The 5,776-nt window shown below is 36.8% G+C and overlaps 1 pseudogene across 1 annotated transcript; it reads left to right on the forward strand.

Moving 5' to 3' along the window:
• Window positions 1–2,586: 2,586 nt before the first annotated feature.
• Window positions 2,587–5,231, forward strand: LOC107913291 (uncharacterized; annotated as a pseudogene). Its single transcript, XR_001688469.2, has 2 exons — window positions 2,587–2,980; window positions 3,284–5,231. The product of XR_001688469.2 is annotated as an uncharacterized protein (transcript).
• Window positions 5,232–5,776: the final 545 nt, after the last annotated feature.

Raw genomic sequence — 5,776 nt, forward strand, 5'->3', positions numbered from 1 at the left:
ATTTCTTTGGTGTTGCTAGGCTAGCTCGGTGTTGGAGATCGTCGGAGGCAGCATCATACTATCAAATTATCAATTTTGGGGTATCGATAAACCTTAAGTGTTTTCAAGTGAGTGGCATGTATAGAGACTTAGTCCTTTGTGTTATGTTTTTAATTTTTTGGCCAAATGTATTGGCTTTTAATGATTCAAGTGTATATAGCCATGAGATGTGGCTCATATTAATTATGGGTTTGTAAACCTATTTATCCATGTGCAATGTGCTAACACCTTGAAATGTGGTCATGTGCTTATATGTACTGAGATCTTGTGTGATGTGGTTATCCTTGTTTGCTATAATTAAGTTGAAGTTAATTAGTATGATGATAATTGGGGTATAAAAGTATAAATGGTATTATAATAGACAAGGCCAAATAAGTATGAGAAACACAAGTATGATGACATGCAAATGTTATGTTTGTAACTTAATTGAGGTTGTTTAATCTGTAATTGGATACCATGTTCTATTCCTTTGATGTTGTATAAGTGTGTGAGGGATTAAGGTTGACTAAGGCTTGGAAAATAGCCTAAGTATTGGCCACACGGAGAGAAACACGGCCGTGTGTCTCAGCCATGTAGAAGACACGGCCTAGCATACGGGCGTGTGTCTTGGCTTGTGACCTTAAAATATTGCTGACGTCATAAACAGAGAGTTACACAGGCTGAGGACATAGGCGTGTCCGAGCCACACTAATGTGTGTGACCACACGGCCTAACCACACAGGCGTGTGACTCTCCAAAACTAGAAAATTTTCTAAGTGTTGTAAAAAGTTCGTAAGTTTTCGGTTTAGTCCCGAACCACCCTCGATGTATGTTTTGGGCCTCGTAAGCCCGTATGAGGGGCATTATGAATATAAATGAATGTTTTTAATTTGAACGAAATTTTTTTTATGACCTAGTTTTATATAGTTGTGTACATTAAGTCCGGTAATGCCTCGTACCATGTCTCGGCCTCGGACTCGGGTAAGGGGTGTTACACTAATTACATAAGGACTTTCACTTTAATATTCCATAGCTGTTAGACACCTTTACTTATTAGAATTTAAGTTTTACACTTTACGCGATTTAGTCTTTTTTATCAAATTAAACACTTAAACGATAAAATTTCTTAACAAAACTTTCGCACAATCATACTATCATGCTGTAAACATTAAAATAATAGTAAAATAATTATTTTAACCTCAGATTTGTGGTCCTAAAACCACTGTTTCGATTTGACTAAAAATAGGCTATTACACATTTGGCCTATGGAAACACACATTAAACATTTAAGATCATGACATGCATTACATTTCACCTTAACATGAATAATTAACTAACTTAGCATTTAAAATTAAGCATACACCATGTTTAATTAAGCTTTTAACTTTACCAAATAAGATATTATAGGTTTAAATGTGACCAATAGTACCAACTAACCAAAACAACTATGAGGATTCTTATAACTCCCCAACCTAAGTACATAACATATACATTCTAGGTTCAAAAAGGTAATACAAACATTATATTAAACTGAGAGATGAGTCTTGGATGCTGTTGGAGGTTCAAGATCAATCAAAAACCTAAACGATACTTGCACACAGGAACAAACTTATCCGCACATTGGGCGTTGGAAGCTCAATAATGCTCACATAATTTGAATTCAAAACATAAAAACATTGAAAAAAGGAAATATACTATATGAGCAACATGATGTAGATGTATATATACTTATCTAAATTGAGTTTTGGGATGGATAATGAGGATCATACATCCACAAGTTAGTATACCAATTCACCCTCAGGGTATTTATACAAAATTATCAATGATCTTGCTTATACAAAATAAAACTACTTTGAATCAGGAGAAAAATCAAAACAAGTAAAAGATTGTAAACCTGAAGTTTGAAACTAAAACCTCTCTTGCTAGTTGTTGGTTGTCGTTGTCGTCATTGTTTATGACTCATCGTTTGGCTATGGAAGGAGTTGAAGTTAATACAGAGAACAGTTTGGGTAGAAGATGCTCTGGTTTTCTTTTTGGTAAATGAAGACTCTTCAGCTTTAATTTCCATTGAGCTTTAAAAAAAATTAATTTCCAATGAGCTAGTGAATGATATATTTATTATTATTATTATTATATATTTTCATGTTCAATTTATAATTTATGTTCGAGATTCATGGTTGTCCATCCTAACACAAATGTTGAGTTATGTATTCCATGTTTCTAGACTGTTCTTTTTTTTACTTAATTATTTGTGAATTCCCTCATCCTCAACTGTTTCAATGATTCGTTAATGAATTACTTTATTTCATAAAAAATTAGACTTATAATATTCGTTGGTGTGTTGTATTATCATTTTTTTTTATTTTTTTAACATTAATTTTATTTTAGGTTCTAAACCTTAAAAAAGGAGATAATGTGCTTTGCACACTCAAACTTACAATCTCCAACAATGATAACAATTTCGATGCATTTAAATTTATATTTAATTAATTTTTTCTTTTTTGAATTGGTTGAACGTACAGACTCCATCTTGATCTGTTCATTAACACGTTCATCAAATCTTGGCCGTCAGTTTCTAATCCTGAAAATCTAACCGTGAAAGGGTTCTTCTCCTCCAAAGTGAAGCAAGCATCAATAAGTAGAAAGCAATACATGTAAAACTATCTCAACAAGAGCAAGCCGTTAGCGCACTAGCCTTAGGTGTCGAATACGGCCACTCATCCGCTTCCTAGCCGGAAAAGGACTTTCAGGCTTAGAGCCAGGAAGAGCAAGAGTACCGCCCGAGAAGAACTACCAGAGCAAGAAGGATGGAATTCATGAACTTACCGCTCGCATGTGATAGAGAAAGGTACTTGGAGATCTTTCTAGGTTCCTAAATGCGGGGGTCTCATGCATTCAAAATAGCTGAAAAGTGGCAACTTGGATGTTTGAAAGACCGCCAGATTCGCTCGGTTTTTTGAAGGTAAAAATGGTTAAGTAAAAAGATCAAACTGGAAAAGATAAAGATAAAGCATCGTAAAGTCGGGCGTTTTGGGATATCGGAAATCTGAAGCGAAATTAAGGAAAGGGAAAGAAATTTAATTTTCTTTTCGGTTTTTAGATTGAAAACAGGAGGAAACAAAAGATATTAATGGATCAATAATTCGTTTGAATCTGGAGACAAATTTCAACTTGAAATCTTAAAATTTAGTGTTTCTTTTTACTTTTTAGATTTCTTTGTTTGTTTTCATATATTTATATTTCAAAAAATAAAATGAATGATCAGTCTCAGATGATCAATCAGCCGCCACAAATGATGATGGATCCGATTCAGTCGCAGATGATGAATCGGTCTCATCAGTTGATGGTGGCGGCGGCTGCTCACTCTCAGGCGAGGAGCCAACTGGGGGCGGTTCAGTCGCAGCCGATGAGCTCTGGTCATCAGATGATGAATCAGCCTCCTACGACGTTGTTGAATAGAAGCTACATGCCTTGGCAATCTCAGGATCCAAACCCTAACCCTAATAAGAAGTTCCCTTCTTTCGGTCGTAATAACAATTGGAAAGGTAAAAAGGTTGGTGGCGGTAAAGATTCTAAAAAGTTCGATAATAGGCCTTTACCCATAGGTTCTGTTTCCGCTGCTTCCGGTAGTAATAGTCAAGGGTACAAACCTCCGACACTTAACGAGCTCCAATCTCAGAACCGGTTAAAAGCTACGAAATTCTACGGCAACAAGAAGAAATTCAATAACAAGAGCAACAATCGCTTTGCTCCTTACGCTCCGCGGAATACAACATCGTTTATAATCCGAGCAAAAAGGTCGGGAGGGGTAGCGTCCTTGGTGTCTCCATGTCCAGTGACGCCTGCAGTGCTTCCTACCCCTATATTTTCACCCTCGAGGGAGGTTCTGGGTGACATGGCCAAGGAAGAATGGGGTGTGGATGGTTATGGGTCCATGAAAGGGCTAATTCGGCTGCGAACACTGGAAGCTGGTCACGATGATGAGGAAGATGAGGATGTGGGCGATGGTGGCGGATCGAGTGAGAGTGATGTGGAAGAACATGTGGAAGTTGAGAGGAGGTTGGATTATGATTTGAGTAGGTTTGAGATGGTATATCCAAGTTATGGAGGTGATTATAACAATGTATTGGAGAATAGTGGATGATCAAGATACCCATATAGCTCAATTGGAAGAAGAGAATTTGACGTTAAAGGAGAAGCTGTTTCTGATGGAGAGAGAATTAAGGGATTTGACTAGGAGGTTGCAGTTTCTAGAGAGGCGGAGTCAGGTAGCGGAAGATGCTAATGAAGAGGTTGTCGAGAATGGGTCTGATAATGAGAGTGAGGACGCCGGTTCTGATTTTAGGATTCGTGCTGCTTCTGCTTATCATAATAATGTGGAAATGGCTGTGTTTGCTGCTGGAAATAGCAGAGATGTTGGTACTGTTGTGGAGGATGATAATAATAATAATAGTGGACTGTCACGGAATGAAGGTCCAGATGACGTTTCTATGGATAGAATTGCAGAAGATACTATAAAGAATGAAGGAAAAGGAGATGATGAATTAAAGGGTCAAGTTTTGAGGGAAGGAACAGTTCAAGACAAGGAAAACGAAGCTGAGGGTAATAAAGCAGTATGCAGTGAGTTTGTGGAGAAGATTGTTGCAGAAGGGGAAGATCAGTTGAGGTTTTGAAGAATCTAGGAATGAGCCTGCCGACAATATACAGTGAAACAAAGAATGAGTGAAAGCATTGGCGCTGATACTAGTTTAACTGTCACTCAATGATGTAAGTCCTCTCTGTGATAGATGATGATGCTTGGGGATCTTTTGCTGGTGGATTGAAACATGCAACTTTTGGATAATATGCGGCCTAAGTAGGTTTAATTTAGTATAGTTCTTAATGTTCTTTTGCATCTGTTGGTTTGATAGGGGAAAGAGAGGATGAACTGCTAAGTTCTCCTTTCTCTGCCTTCATATGATCTACAAAGTAGGCATCCATTCCTCCAGCTTTCTTTTCTTTTTCCATTTTGTTTATAGAGGGATAAAGAAGGAGAGGGTGAGGGTGCCTTGTATTTTATTTAGCTGGTAGATTGTCATCCATGAAGGTTCTTGTTGTTGCATGCGTTGATTTCAACTTCTTGAAAAAGAACCTTCTAGTAAGATAAATATATCCTGATGTACTTATCTCTGTGGGAGCCTATTCACTTGTTAACTTTCAAAAAGTTTTGGTTATTCTCTTTTCCTAGTTAACGGACTCATGGTCAAATTAATTTGCCTTCTTGTAGGATTCGTATGTGGTATTCTAAAAACGAAGAAACAAGGCTGACTTCTTATTAGCTTATCATTTGTTATTATCATAAGAATTTAAAAGAAAAAATGAAAATTATAATGTTCTTTCCTCTTAACAAGCAGAAGTTAACTCTTCATCATATGGTAGTAAGTTGTAAGTTGTTATCTATGCTTGTTTCCCTGTAAAAGGAGGATGTTTTGTTGGATTTTGATGCTTACTATGACATTGCTGAACTGAAATATACCTCTAGTTGGTTAATGTGTTTTACTATAGAGGTAATTTTTGCAAGCTTCTTTCCACTCGTCCTTGTGCACATTTATTTGGTTCAGAGTTTAGCAGTAAAAATGTTGCAGTTAAGTCTGCAACCCGAGAATCATAATGCAAGAACGTTCTCTCATCTGTTTATTTTTTAGGCTTTTGAAAGTAAGCTCTAAATTTTAGAGTTCTGGAGAGGTTCTTTGCATTGTTATTACTGTTGATCAGGCTT

This window comes from Gossypium hirsutum, chromosome A08 (genome assembly GCF_007990345.1).
Source record: "Gossypium hirsutum isolate 1008001.06 chromosome A08, Gossypium_hirsutum_v2.1, whole genome shotgun sequence".
In the NCBI taxonomy this organism is placed as follows: Eukaryota; Viridiplantae; Streptophyta; class Magnoliopsida; order Malvales; family Malvaceae; genus Gossypium; species Gossypium hirsutum.